Source organism: Ruditapes philippinarum, unplaced genomic scaffold (genome assembly GCF_026571515.1).
Source record: "Ruditapes philippinarum isolate M1 unplaced genomic scaffold, ASM2657151v2 ctg94_1_1_1_1, whole genome shotgun sequence".
Taxonomy (NCBI): Eukaryota; Metazoa; Mollusca; class Bivalvia; order Venerida; family Veneridae; genus Ruditapes; species Ruditapes philippinarum.
The window spans coordinates 94,126-110,348 of record NW_026853837.1 but is presented as its reverse complement, the minus strand read 5'-3'; the positions used below and the strand labels follow the sequence as shown (position 1 = coordinate 110,348).

At 31.9% G+C, this 16,223-nt stretch overlaps 1 protein-coding gene across 3 annotated transcripts in view; it reads right to left on the bottom strand.

The window, feature by feature from the left end:
- Positions 1-14,022, bottom strand: part of LOC132738122 (kelch-like ECH-associated protein 1) — a 35,222-nt gene extending 21,200 nt beyond the window's left edge. The window contains exons 1-4 of one of the 3 annotated variants that reach the window (XM_060725550.1): positions 13,877-14,022; positions 12,826-12,888; positions 3,041-3,250; positions 489-553 (exon numbers count right to left, since the gene is read on the bottom strand). The gene's annotated coding sequence lies outside the window, so the exon portion shown is untranslated. Of the gene's footprint in view, positions 1-59; positions 401-488; positions 554-3,040; positions 3,251-12,825; positions 12,889-13,876 lie in introns of those variants that run through there. The other 2 variants (XM_060725552.1, XM_060725553.1) reach the window with 2 other exon arrangements.
- Positions 14,023-16,223: the final 2,201 nt, after the last annotated feature.

Genomic DNA, 16,223 nt, shown 5'->3' with positions numbered 1-16,223 from the left:
AACATAGCAAAATAAAATTATGATGTATATTAAATTAAGCGAAATAAGAAAATAAAAACCTTTAAAATTCTTGATTATCAGTTCCTTAAATCCACTGTTTTTTGCCTCTCTAGTGAATATATTATAATGATATAACAGTATAAGTTAGTACTAGCAGTGATATAAACACTGATATGACTCTGATGTACTACCACTATAATGTTATCATATCTAATAAACTGTCAATGAATGTTGGACCAAGACAGCTCTCCCATTACCTTCATACATCAATGAACAAGCTCTACTGTTCCTACCATACTGTATCATTAAATTTAAATAACCCCATCTCTATATATCTTTGATCCAGGCACCATATTAAGAAAGTTCTGTTTACTGTTAAATGACTTCACAACCCAACATGACACAGAAAAAATACCTACTGCAGCCTGTGTCACGTTTACATGATTATAAGCAAAATCACCAAAAATCTATACACCTATACACTTTACCTTTCTTTTCATCTTATACGTTAAGTACGTCATACAGCTACATTCACAGTCGCAAGTCCTCTCAACTGAAAATAACACAGAATGATTGAATAAAACACTTATTGAATAAAAACAATTCGACAAATCAGGACATTAATAATCTAATTAGTACATTGTTTACTCTACATAACATATATTCATCATAAACTTTAACCTCCGTCATAAGTTATGTCACGGTTTAAACACAGTATTCATTCATAAAAGTTTTAGTCAATATATGACATTGCTGAATGACTTAGCAAAATGTATGGGAGGTATATATTTGCATAAACTACCTCCTGACCACAGGTATATTATATCTCACGTATATTTGCACAAATGTGGTGTTAAAGTGATATAAAAAGTTAAAAGAGGTTAAAATGCAAATTAAATGTAGTCTATTAACACATTTAAATGACAAAAAAAATGCATTTTGTTTTGAATAAAGGTTTAAATGGTTTGTTTAATTGCATGCATTAATATCAAGTCTTAAGCTGGTTTTAAAGTTAAAGCTTAAAGTTAAAAGAAAAACAAATTCTTGTGAAGAATAATGTTTTTGACATTCAACCAGTAAAATATTTTAAATACAATACGACTAAACACATTTTTTTGCAATTAATAACAAACAACAATAAGGACTAGCCTATGAATGGAATGTATGATTTTACATAACATGGTGTTATTTCATTATAAAGAGATCTTATACATTGTATAGTGAATATGATAGCCCCTTAGCCATCACCACCTTGGTCTGCACTTCTAAACGCTGAATGTTGAATAGCGAATATGATAACCCCTAAGCCATCACCACCTTGGTCTGCGCTGGTGGTACAGAGATCTAAACTCTGAATGTTGAATAGCGAATATGATAACCCCTAAGCCATCACCACCTTGGTCAGCACTGGTGGCATAGAGATCTAAACTCTGAATGTTGAATAGCGAATATGATAACCCCTAAGCCATCACCACCTTGGTCAGCACTGGTGGCATAGAGATCTAAACTCTGAATGTTGAATAGCGAATATGATAACCCCTAAGCCATCACCACCTTGGTGGTATGGGTAGATTGACAGAAAATCTCTTAACCCTTAACCCATTGCATCGTGTGCCACCAGTGTGGAGTCAGGCCAGCCTCCACATGAGTGCACTGTGGAGCCAGGCCAGCATCCAAATGAGGGCAGAGTGCAGCCAGACCAGCCTCCACATGAGGGCAGTGTAGAGCCAGGCCAGCCTCCACATCTGTGAAGTGTGGAGCCAGGCCAGCCTCCACATGAGGGCAGTGTGGAGCCAGGCCAGCCACCACATGACTGCAGTGTGGAGCCAGGCCAGGCTCCACATAAGGACAGTGTGGAGCCAGACCAGCCTCGCCAGAGGGCAGTGTGGATCCAGGCCAGTCTCCACATGAGGGCAGTGTGGAGCCAGGCCAGCCTCCACATGAGGACAGTGTGGAGTCTGAACCAGCTCTCTACACTGTTGGTGGGTCAATATTTATATTTTGATATTGAAATGACTTAAATCATCAAATGGTCTATACAGGACAAATCTATTACACAAAATCAGGAGATCAAGGGTTATTATATGTCTGTATATAGATTAAGTGGAGATTAACAAGTGATGTAAGGTGACGGCATAATGAATGAAATACTTCAAACAGATACATACTTTACACTGTCCTTAAAGAATGTAATATTACATAGTGCAACTTAATAAAGGTGATACAAACTTACTGACATAATAATTCAGATTTTTAAGGCATCTTCACAAGAGATATTCTCTGTAATATTTTCATCAGTACCAAAGATCATAAAGTTTATCTGCCCACCTGTTTACCTTAAATAACTTTTTCATTACAGTACAGTATCAGCTTACCACAGAAAGAAATTCATTGCTCCCATGCTGTAGTATTACAACAATATAATATCTATAAAATATACTTGTCAAAACTAATGCAAATACTAAAAATATATATGAAGTTGCTGTGTGGGTTTTACTAAAGAAAAACCTTTCTTTATATGTATTAAAATATTTGTTACCTTCATTTCTTATTACTTAGTGACAATTTATATAAAAGCAACATTTTTGCCAGGTCTGATGTCAACTTAATCTATAGTATAGAGATTTATGATGTCTTCACTTACAAATATTTTTCTTCCATCCATCCATTGTTTTCTATCAGGTATTCAAAGAACGAGCAGTATAGAGATACTATACTGGTGACAATCACATTTGTCTATTTTAACATTGCCATTCATTTCCTAAAAATATTCAATTCTGAGCTAGCCATTGGCTAAACCAATAGATTATAGAAAAAACAAATCTAGAAAATTCAACAGCAATTTACCTGTCTCTAAATAAGATCATAAAGTAAATGTTATGCCCAGTGTTATCCAGTAATATCACAGTATCTGTAAAATCCTACCAACCTGTATAGTCTAATGAATGCCACAACATATATTCATCAAATCCACACTAAAACACAACAATTACTGGTCAAAAGTCACAACAAAATATACAATTATTATAGGTAGACCTACCATACATCTCAATAACAGAATATTGCTTGAGGCCGCAATACACTGGTCAGCCACTATGATCAAAATCTCGATATTGACTGTTGACGGATATAAAGAAATCAGAGATGTTGACTGTATGTTACTTTTCACTTATTTATCACAACCATCACACAAACCAATGACAGAATAAGCTGAGGTCAACTGTGTTTCAATATCCAAAAATTGTTCAACCTGAAAATAGAAAAATATCACTTAGAAATGTTTAATGACCCTGACAAGTATTCATTTATTCAAATTATTAATACTGCTTGAACAAAGAAATTTTTTGGGCCTATTTTCTGATGCTGTAGAGAGAAAATGGCATTTTTGTATAGCAAGAAAAAACTTAACTTAATGTAAAAGCGTTCTCATATAAAAGTGAATTCAAAGTCACTGGCAAGATTTAAACTCATGGCAATAAGGAGCAAGTGTTTCAATGTAACCGCATGGTCACAGATGCTCCAGTGCAACAAGTATCATCCTAAAAAATTCAAGTTAGCTAACTGAAAGTTTCCTGACCATCTTAAATTAAGGGTAATTTTCAAACTGGTTTTATAACAGTTAATTGGTTACAGACTGACTCAGATGTAGAACATAATTTATAAACCAAACCTAATTAAGACAACATGTTTTCAACTCTAGCAGCTACACAAAATGTGGTTCTTCTGGTTAACAAATTGTTGCGTAATGGTTTTTGCCTGATTTAATTCCAACATAAGTTTGTAACAAGAATAATGATATTCTATATAAGAGATGCAAAAAACTATAATTTAGTAGGTATATGAAACCATTGTTCTGAAAGAATAGACCTAACTTCCTGATATACTGAATAATAATGAGAACCTTATACCACCTGAAATATCTATCAAACAAAAAAATGCACCATTTGTTTCCTTGTAAATATTTTAACGCATCTCTTTCATTGCATATACATTGTATTTTTGTTCATTTTTTATTCTTTTTTTTTTTAATCGTTATCACTTAATTTTAACAAAGTAAGTCAGTGACTACCTTAAAAGCTTGCATACCGCTGAGCAATGATTTTATTTATATTTATCTGTTTTTTGTTTTTGTTTATTAAAGTACATATAATAAATCTAAATCATCACAAAGAGACAATATTGTCTTATTGTTCTGTACTCTAGAACTTGAATAAATGATTATTGAGGTGGTATAAATGGTATTATTTTTGCATAATCCAAAATGTGTTGCTTAAAGCTGGGGTCAGCAACAATTGAATGCAGACTTTAGATATAGGTTGCCTGTAGAATCTTGAAAGAAAGAAAAAAACATGAAGAGTGGCTTTTACAGTTGTTGAAATATATAAGTATGGTGAGGATTTCATAAAGGTTATTATGTTCCTTGACATCTGATCTACATGTATTGTCAGATACACAGTGAGAAAAATGTTCTGCCAGTATATCTCTTATTATTCCTGCAATGTTTTGTTTTGTAACAAGAGCAATGCAAGAACAATGTTATAAAGTTAGCAATGTTTTGTTTTGTTACAAGAGCAATGCAAGAACAATTCTGTTAAGTTAGCAATGTTTTGTTTTGTAACAAGAGCAATGCAAGAACAATGTTGTAAAGTAAGCAATGTTTTGTTATGTAACAGGAGCATTGCAAGAACAATGTTGTAAAGTTAGCAATGTATTGTTTTGTAACAAGAGCAACGCAAGAACAATGTTATAAAGTTAGCAATGTTTTGTTTTGAAACAAGAGCAATGCAAAAACAATGTTGTAAAGTTTGCAATGTTTGTTTTGTAACAAGAACAATATAAGAACAATGTAAAGTTTGCAATGTTTTGTTTTGTTACAAGAGCAATGCAAGAACAATGTAAAGTTAGCAATGCTTTGTTTTGTAACAAGAGCAATGCAAGACCAATTCTGTTAAGTTAGCAATGTTTTGTTTTGTAACAAGAGGAATGCAATAACAATGTTATAAAGTTAGCAATGTTTTGTTTTGTAACAAGAGCAATGCAAGAACAATGTTGTAAAGTTAGCAATGTTTTGTTCTGTAACAAGAGCAATGCAAGAACAATGTTGTAAAGTTAGCAATGTTTTGATTTGTAACAAGAGTAATGCAGTAACAATGTTGTAAAGTTAGTAATGTTTTGTTTTGTAACAAGATCAATGCAAGAACAATGTTATAAAGTTAGCAATGTTTTGTTTTGTAACAAGAGCAATGCAAGAACAATGTTGTAAAGTTAGCAATGTTTTGTTTTGTAACAAGAGCATTGCAAGAACAATGTTGTAAAGTTAGCAATGTTTTGTTTTGTTACAAGAGCAATGCAAGAACAATGTTGTAAAGTTAGCAATGTTTTGTTTTGTAACAAAAGAAATGCAAGAACAATGTTATAAAGTTAGCAATGTTTTGTTTTGTAACAAGAGCAATGCAAGAAGTTAGCAATGTTTTGTTTTGTAACAAGAGCAATGCAAGAACAATGTTGTAAAGTTAGCAATGTTTTGTTTTGTAACAAGAGCAATGCAAGAACAATGTTGTAAAGTTAGCAATGTTTTGTTTTGTAACAAGAGCAATGCAAGAACAATGTTGTAAAGTTAGCAATGTTTTGTTTTTTTAACAAGAGCATTGCAAGAACAATGTTGTAAAGTTAGCAATGTTTTGTTTGTTACAAGAGCAATGTAAGAACAATGTTGTAAAGTTAGCAATGTTTTGTTATGTAAGAACAATGTTGTAAAGTTAGCTATGTTTTGTTTTGTTACAAGAGCAATGCAAGAACAATTCTGAAAAGTTAGCAATGTTTGTTTAGTAACAAAAGCAATGCAAGAAAAATTCTGTTAAGTTAAAATAGCTGGACATTCAAGGACCAACCAGATTAACCTTAAATATTCCAGAGTTCAACAGCCTTTCTGAGTTTGAAAAATCAGCATGATAATGGTGTCACAATCACTATATTACACAACTAAAATTATCAAACTCAGGCAATGCTATTCAGACAAGTGACTTGCTTTTATATGCATTTAAAAACTTTTATATACATTTAAAAAAAAACAATTTATAGCTCAAGTTAAAAAAATTCTTACAAAACATCAAAGTCTTGTGTAAAGCAACATGTAATAATAACAGGTTTAATCATCAATTTTCACTAAAATGGAAAAATATACAGTCACTAAAGACTTAAATTGTGATGTTCCAGCAGTAAAACTACAATAAATCAAATAATTGTCTCCCTAAAAAGTAACTATAGACAGATCTGTTACTAAACTTGATACAGCCAAAGAATTACTAGCTTTTGACTTCTATCAAACTTGAATCATATCAAGTGATTGTTAGACCAGGATCCTGTGGAGTTTGTTTTGCGGGTAGGTGGGTCCTATAAGGTGTAGGTTTCCATAATAATACTGTCAAGAATGATGTGGCAGTAATGTTAATCTGTATAACATCAGAGAGATCTATTCACTGACGTAAATATCTTATATAAATTATTCAGCATTTTTGTCGTTCTCAAAGAGTGCTGATGTAAAGCACACAGAACCAGGATGACACAGCAATTATTATTACAGGATTTTTTATAATGCATTATTTTGCAAATTGCTTTTAAAATAGAATGCAATTACAAGTTTTTAAAGAAAAGATGAAATGGTCAATATCAAAGAAAGATTTCAAAAGACATGAAAGGTTCTTAGATAATGCACTATAGATTTAATGTGTTTATAGACAAGTTTAAATATAGCTATTATAAAAAAAAAATCGAAAAAAAAAATGCAATCAAAATACTGCATTCCTAACTTCACTAACATTGACATTAAACACACAACAACTGCCATTGAAACCCCAAAATTAAGCATTGCCCTACTAGTATGCGGATAAGAATAATAATTAAAGTTCTTCAACTTTAATTAAGCAACTGTTAACAGCATAAAAAGGGAAAATGTGTATGCAAGGGGACTAAAAATACTAAATACAGTAAGATTTTGGTCAATAAGTGATGCCTCTAAAAGAGTTAACATTCACCATCACATATTTTAGTTAACAACAATTTACTGTTTATATCAACTTACATAATTATACAGTAAGTATGTAAAGCTTTGGCAGCACAGCTATTTCCATTGGTCCAAAGGGGTTACTAGGGTAACTAAACTTGTTTGACAATAACCAATGAGAATATTTGAGAGACAATGTGCACTATTCTCTTGATTCATATGAAGATGTCATCAACAGGTATTTGTATTTTCAACTCAAACTGCTGATATAATGTAGTTTATTTGAATCTACTAAATAAAGATCCATCTATAAGAAGCACTGAAAATCTACCCAGTTCTTTCAAAGCTGATGTTTATTGTTGCGATTAGTGAAACTATAGTATCACAATAAACCTGACAAAAAAATCTCTTCATTTCACCTGAGAAAAGAATATATGTCTTGTATACAAAGTTGCTGCTTAGCAACCATTTCAAATACAGTAAAGTCCTTAAAAATGTCAAAAGTATCTCATTTTTGTTACTTGTCTCATTTCTCTCAGATATGGAACAGAATCCCATATAAATGACTAGTAATACATAGCTCTATATTGGTACAAAGTGCTCTTAAACAATACATTGTATTTGAAGATATATTCACATTCTCTTATATCTTAAAGCTGCAAACATTCAAACTTGTTTAAGGACACTCATAAGCTTTATAGTTTTCTGTCTAATCCCAACATGTACTTTGTAAATATTCTTCACATTTTAAATGTTTTGTTGAATAAATATGTTTAAACAAAACTTGTGAAAATTTATCAAGATTTTAAGAAATGTACATACAACAGAAAACCTTTCATGAATAAACAATCGGTTTATTAAATATGTTTTATATTTAAGTGTTTTACAGTAAGTGTACAAATAAGGCTAAGTAGCAAAAAGAATATTTGAAATAGTAATAGAGGACATACAGATGCTGGACAACCTAATTATTAGAAACACCTGCATTACACAGGACTCAAACTTGAGACTCCCAGGTTCAAAGACTATCACTCCACTAACAGGCAAATTACATTAGTGGGACAACTGACAAAGTCAAGGGCACAATATATGAATAAAATAAATGTAACAGTATGTGTGGAAATGAATAAAACCTGCTTCTAAAACATCAGCATTGTATAATGTTTATAACTCACAGATAGATAATATCTGCTATGTGTTGCAGTTGGGACGGGAATATCTGACCCAAAGGTACTCGCCCATTTGGCAGTTACGAGACTTGCCAAGGGATGGGTATTCAGATCCTTACTGCAAATATGTCATATTTTTTCTTGTATATTGATTATTCCCAAATATTCTACCATATTTTAGATTGATTACCTAAATGAACTTTTTTTTCTTGGAATATATATTTTAAACAAAATTTACATAGCTTGCATATCTTAATCAGTCTTATCAAGTTGCTCATACCTTCATGTAACTTTATCTCAACATTTCACTTAGCTTTAGTTATTTCAAGGTCTATCCCTTATTACATTTTTTACATACTTTCACAGTCTAGCCTCACGTTTATTTCTTAAAATCAATCTCTTTTAAAATTTGACATTATGATTTCTTAGATCTTTATCATTTCCTTCTCACAATGATTTATCAAATTATAGTCTCAGTCAGTAAACCATTCATTATTAAAACAGTTCTGTTTGTTGCACACTAGAAACTTTAATTAAAATAGAAGCTTATGTCATTCAAAATGTAGTAAGCTAATATCTACAAAAATGCTTTAATAAAATTTATTAACAGGAAAATGATGTTGTTTCCATTATCTTATGGTCAATTTTTGAAACAGTTGTAACATAGAATGTATCAGATTCTTTTTATTTACATACATGTATAATATGTATGTGAAATATATAAAATCAGTGTCTATTCTAGGATTCGAAAAACAGGGGGGATTTTTATCGAAAAGTGAGAATTTATTACATTTGATGATCTTTTTGTAAACTTTTCCCCCTGCCTCTGAAAAAATAGGGGGCAATTCTCAAAAATATGAGTGAATCCCCCCATCCCCCCTCCTAGAATAGACACTGTTATTATACTGATATCCTATCCTAAGTAGTTTTGCAATGTTTTCTTGCATATACCAATCACTAATAAGGAAGTGTACAAATATATTTTCATACTGATATTTTTAAATTATTATTTTGTAAAACTGAAACAATAATTTTGTTAACTACATACAGCAGATATGTAGCTTTATACACTTTAAAATTGCACATACTAACTGATATACATAATTATTAACTTGTGAATTTACTTTATTATTGACAAACTTTATCTTTAATAAACAATATTATTATTTTAGCTTAACAGGTTTTACTTGTTTTGTTTTTTCCTTCAATGATTTACAAGTTTAGTGGTTAAAGGAATACACACCTGCAATAACTAGATCTTGTGAGAAATATTTAGCTTTACACAAGGAGAAGGCCCATATATATATATATATATATATATATAATACAGCAACACATTATTTCATGCACACACAGTTATCAGGGGTGGGGGGTGTAGAATAATTAAGTAACCAACTATATGTTAATTGTATAGCTTCCTGTGGTAGATTCAAACCTACAACCATGAGGGGCAAGTTATTTACAACCTTTGCAAATAAGCTTACAGAAGTCCCCTATGAATAAGATATGAAAACATGTAGCTTGATGCAGTCATTTTAATTCAGATAGAAAACAAGAATTTGATCATGTTAATGTTGACAGTCATGCAACTTTAAACTTTAAAGTTGACAATAAAAGAATATGAAAAGCCCAGATTATTATGGAGAAAAGTATTATTTCAGAAACATATTTGTCCTTCAAAGCTTTCAACTTTTCTCTCATAAAACTTATAAAACTGCAAGCTTACGTATGATTAAATTTAATGCTAATTCATTCTAATGTAATAATTCCAGCTTTTCTTGGCAAAGTCAATATTTGGTTTTAAACCTGACGAAATGGTAAACACTGGATTAAAGTTAGATTAAATACCATTAACTGACATAGGTGGATACATCCTGCCACATTTAAACTATCAGATATGTTTTGTAAAATACTTATGTTACTTTATAATTCATCTTTAGCTTATAAAGACAAAAGAGATATCTTCAATCATCTTAATATTAGGAAATTTTATCTAAACTTTAAAGTACACACACAAAATGACCATTAGCTGAAACTTGGTGGTATCTGTGTGTCAAAAAATTTACAGTATCTGTAAAGTGAATGACTTAACATATTTTACACTCTCCTAATTGTTATGTTTTGCACTAGTGCTTCCGATTTCAGTTTACAATTTGTCCTGTCAATTTTATGCGAACGTGAATTTCACCAAGGTGAAGGCCACATTGTATGATTGTGCATTTCTGTGTCGCTACGAAATGAAGTAGCTGCATTATGCAGTAGGTCTTTACTTTGAAAAATGAATACACGCTTCTGATAAGGTAAACAGGTGATTTATTAAATATTTATTTAAAAGTACTTTGATGAAAGAGCAAAGAATAAAATATTGATTCTAAACAAAGCTATAAATGGTCTTTACAATTTGCAAAGCCCAATTAAATCAAACTTATTGTCTTTTTCACATTAATAAAATTTAAAAATATCTTGAAACTAAAAGCAAAATGTTGCAGTTTTGAATAGTATTTTTCTTATGTAACCAACAGGGCATTATTTATATCACTCAACAAGGCACAAGTTATATCACTCAACTGGGCACAAGTTATATCACTCAACAGGGCACAAGTTGTATCAGTCAACAGGGCACAAGTTATATCTCTCAACAGGGCACAAGTTGTATCTCTCAACAGGGCACAAGTTGTATCACTCAACAGGGCACAAGTTGTATCAGTCAACAGGGCACAAGTTGTATCAGTCAACAGGGCACAAGTTATATCACTCAACTGGGCACAAGTTGTATCTCTCAACAGGGCACAAGTTATATCACTCAACAGGTCACAAGTTGTATCAGTCAACAGGGCACAAGTTGTATCACTCAACAGGGCACAAGTTGTATCACTCAACAGGGCACAAGTTGTATCAGTCAACAGGTCACAAGTTGTATCAGTCAACAGGGCACAAGTTGTATCACTCAACAGGGCACAAGTTGTATCAGTCAACAGGTCACAAGTTATATCAGTCAACAGGGCACAAGTTGTATCACTCAACAGGGCACAAGTTGTATCAGTCAACAGGGCACAAGTTGTATCAGTCAACAGGGCACAAGTTGTATCAGTCAACAGGGCACAAGTTGTATCACTCAACAGGGCACAAGTTGTATCAGTCAACAGGGCACAAGTTGTATCAGTCAACAGGGCACAAGTTGTATCACTCAACAGGGCACAAGTTGTATCAGTCAACAGGGCACAAGTTGTATCAGTCAACAGGGCACAAGTTGTATCAATCAACAGGGCACAAGTTGTATCAGTCAACAGGGCACAAGTTGTATCACTCAACAGGGCACAAGTTGTATCAGTCAACAAGGCACAAGTTGTATCATTCAACAGGGCACAAGTTGTATCAGTCAACAGGGGAGTTATATCACTCAACAGGGCACAAGTTGTATCAGTCAACAGGGCACAAGTTGTATCAATCAACAGGGCACAAGTTGTATCAGTCAACAGGGCACAAGTTATATCACTCAACAGGTCAACAGGTCACAAGTTGTATCAGTCAACAGGGCACAAGTTATATCACTCAACAGGGCACAAGTTGTATCAGTCAACAGGGCACAAGTTGTATCAGTCAACAAGGCACAGGTTGTATCATTCAACAGGGCACAAGTTGTATCAGTCAACAGGGGAGTTATATCACTCAACAGGGCACGAGTTAGATCACTCAACAGGGCACGAGTTATATCACACAACAGGGCACAAGTTATATCACTCAACAAGGAACGAGTTATATAACACAACAGGGCACTAGCAATTTTGAAATACAAGAAAATTAAAGAAATTAAAAAGTTAAGACTTGCATAAGGTACTTGTTGTCATATGCAAATATAGTCAACTTAAACACTATAGTATAACATGTTACTTTTGGTCACAAATAGCTATAGTAATGATTAAACAATTTTCTATATCTGAATGCTTGACTTAATTCTATAAATGTTGTATTCACGATTAAAAACACAATAAAAATTTTCAATTTACCTACATCGTACAAATATGATCAAATGTTTGTCCTTACATGACAAATGGCCTCCAGGGGTAAATGCCGGCTAGTACCAACTCTGTCTACATCACTAATACGGTCAAACGGTCACTGACACATCATCAGTGTCTATCTCTAATCCTTTAACTCAAAATTTATTCGGTCAGCCTACAGTAACCTACTTGTTCAAAAAAAAAAGAATATTGGTGATGGAGACGCTTGCTTCCTAATGCTGCATTCTGAACAATTTACAAATTTATGAAGAAAATAATAACATAAACTATTTTTCTTAGTGACTTTCACACCATCTACATAAAACTTTACCAAAAAATAAATTTCATGTAAAGATTCTACAAAAAAAAAAGCACTATGAAATTGGTTAATACATAAAAGCTATTCCAAAAGAAGCAGAAAAATCTACTTTTACCTAAGTTGCACATGCACATTATTGTGTTAACAAATGTGCTATGAGAAACAATACTTTAATCTAACTGAACTTGATTAAGTTAACAAACTCCTATCAAAATATCAGGGCTGTAAAATAAACTCATTGTAACCATGGAAAGTAGTGACACCTAACAATCAATTTCTAGCTTTGACTTCGTTATTCTCTACAGCTGAGGTTTAATACATTATAATGCTTACCATTACTTATATACAGTGATCCTTTCTATTATATACTTTTTCTCATCAAAGCTCCAATTTCACCTATAAATGAAAAACATTATATAAAACAATAATATCTGTGAAAAAAAATCTGATGATTCAAAATGTCATTTTTAATTAGCTCGAAACACGACCTTTCAAAAGAATGTAAATCTATTTATTCCAGTTACTGAGATGTTCTTGAAAAATTAATTTCAATCCTATTTTACAAAGCAGCAAAAAAGGCTAGAAGTTGGCTAAACAATAATTCCTGGAGTCAATCTCTATATATGATAGACAGAGGGCAATCACCATTGTGACATTGGTTTATTTAGCACAATAGTTAAATATTTTACCTACCACAAACATCCTATACAACAGAATTGTTTTTCTTGCATATCAGACACAATTATCTACGGTGCTAGAAAAACCTATCTTACACCCCCTGTATAACCCAAGTCACATGTTTTAAATGAGGTCATTCCTTGTGTCTTTTATGAATGAATTGTGTTCTAAGAATTTTATAGTTTTTGAGAAGTTGTTAATTCATACACTACTAGAAGAAAATAGTACTAAATGCAAATATCAGATTTCCTAATTTCTCCATAAATATGATTAATATTCAACATGCAAGAAAAAAAATCAAACACTGGCTGTCATCACAGATAGGACAATCAAGCTCTTGGGTAACTGTTTAGCGGAAACTCAACAGAGCCTCGTTTACCGCTGTAAACAGTTACCCTTGAGCTAGATATTCTGTTCTGTATCAGCAGCGGGTGTCAGATTCTTATAATATACTAGAGGTATGTCATAAAACAATGAACAAGACATCATTTGTAATCTCATATTTACTTTTTCATTATTCTTAGTAATGTATTTGTTCTGTTTTATAAACAAAATGGTCATTTTCTAGTTTTCTGCAGTTCAATGTTTAAATTATTAAATCATAAAAATGAAGCTTTGTGAAACTTATCTCAGGGGAAGACCTGCATTTTTGCACGCTCAGAACAGTGACTTGTATGACTGAATTTAATCAAAGATCTTCATTTACCTTTTTTTATTGATACATCATGTCCAACATCCAGGCAGACCGAACCAGCTCGAATTGTCGTATAGATGTCAGACTGTATGGTAAAGTTCACGAACTGTTCTCCAATCTACACCCATCCACGGTCTCTTTATCTGAGCTTGCTTTATCTGAAAATATATTAATGTAATCGATTAATAGAGTAAAATATGATAATCATAATTCTTCTTTGCTAATATTGCTCTTTATAATAATAATACATTAACAATACAATGTCCAACTGTCAGTATTTAGTCAAAAAGTCCCAGTGAACTAAGTACAAATAAACAAATATCTTGTAAAATCTGGTCAAAATAAATTACAACAGTTTAAAAGCTGTTATGTTGTCTTTGCAATTAACTTCCACCAGCTTATGTCATATGGTAAACAACAAACTGTATAAAGGAAATATTGAAAATACTAAGTAAGACATTCATCAAGAAACAATACCATCTATCATTATACAAGTGGATATAACACATATTCCAGGATTTATCAACATGTGAGGCATTATTTTGATTAATGTCAATAAAACAAAGCTATTTATTTAACCAGACATCATTTCCTCTTTATTTCTAGAAAGCCAACCAAAAACAAGCTGTCCATCATCAATTACTAAATGAAATCTTACATTCATTCATGAAAAGATGTTAATGAAAAAAAAAACATTATTGTCTTTATTTTCCACTTTGGTGTAAAACTTTACAGAGAACCATCAAAGTACAAAATAAAAGTTCACAAAAAGGACTTGTACAGCGATCACTGAAAGTGTGGTGAGAATGATCATCACAGTTTTATCTAATCATCAAAGGTTATTTATAAGGATCCATCTATAAGTTCATGAAAAAAAGGTTTCCACATATTTTATAGCTAAAGCTTCAAGAAAAGGCGTTAAAAGATGATAAATATATTGGATCATCATTATGATAAATTGTTTACAGACTGATCTATTTTTAGCTATGTATTTAGCTGTTGATGACATGCTACAGTACCTAATTCTGACCAGCCGTTTGAGAGGAGAGGATTGTGTGATATCATCAACTATCCTAAACATGATTCTTTGATTTAATATAGCAGAATATTGATCTAAGTAAAATGTCAAGGACAGTTTTTTTCATGATATTGGGTAAATAGCATTTTTATTTAAGATAACTGACTCACAGGCACGAGTATCGGACCTGGGATGAAAATATATGGCCAGATTGATAATTAAACCTGTGTTCATCTTAAAAGTGTCAAAAACCAAAAAAAAAAATTGTAAAAAATGACCCCCTTTAAAATATACTATAAGTTAACTTATAGTATATTTTAAAGGGGGTCATTTTTTACAATTTTTTTTTTGGTTTTTGACACTTTTAAGATGAACACAGGTTTAATTATCAATCTGGCCATATATTTTCATCCCAGGTCCGATACTCGTGCCTGTGAACTGACTATCTACAATAAAATATTAATATTCTCTATAATTTAGAAAAATAAAATTTGATACGAAATAGGTGAATATGAAATAATTAAAGGGTGGACACAAATTAAATCAATCAATCAATCATAATTATGATATCAATAATCAATATGACTTATATGTACAGGTCTTCTCCGTAATTTGTTTAAAAATTAATATTTCATCATCTGAGAGTACTTTACTTGAATCACTTTTGAAGAAAAATCAGAGCATCTCATAAACTAATACTATATGAAGTGACCTACTTCATGTACTGATACAAAAACTATCAAAGTCTGTCATGAATGGAGGTTAACTGAATGATTTACAATAAATTCATCCCCATACCATAAAAAAATTATAGATATAAGTTAATATAATTTCCTGTCAGTAAGTGAGAGAGTTTGATATAAGAAGCAATTGTGTGATCTGTAAACCATTATAATGTCATTGAATACATACACTGCTTCATAATCTTAACTACACTCAATCATTTTTCCATTACAATGACACTGTATTATTTCCACGCATGCTCAGTGTAGGTGAAAACGTGAGACTAAATATACACATGGCTGAATACAGGTAACCAACAAATGAAAGTGAAATATATACGCAAAAACGGTTTAATGACAACCACATAAGCATACAGATACGACGGTACGCTATTCAATCAGTATTGGGAAGTAATATATCCTTGTGATAGAAGGTAATGTGACGGTCACAAAACTAAATTTAACTTTGGATTGACAAGAGTCTATAAACGGCGGTTTATTTGCAATAATGTATAAATAAATACTTTAGTCTATAATGATAAAAGTGTTGTATCGGTGCAAACTTCCCTCACTGTAACCTGATCCAGATATTATCAATAATGCATAATGATAATATCAT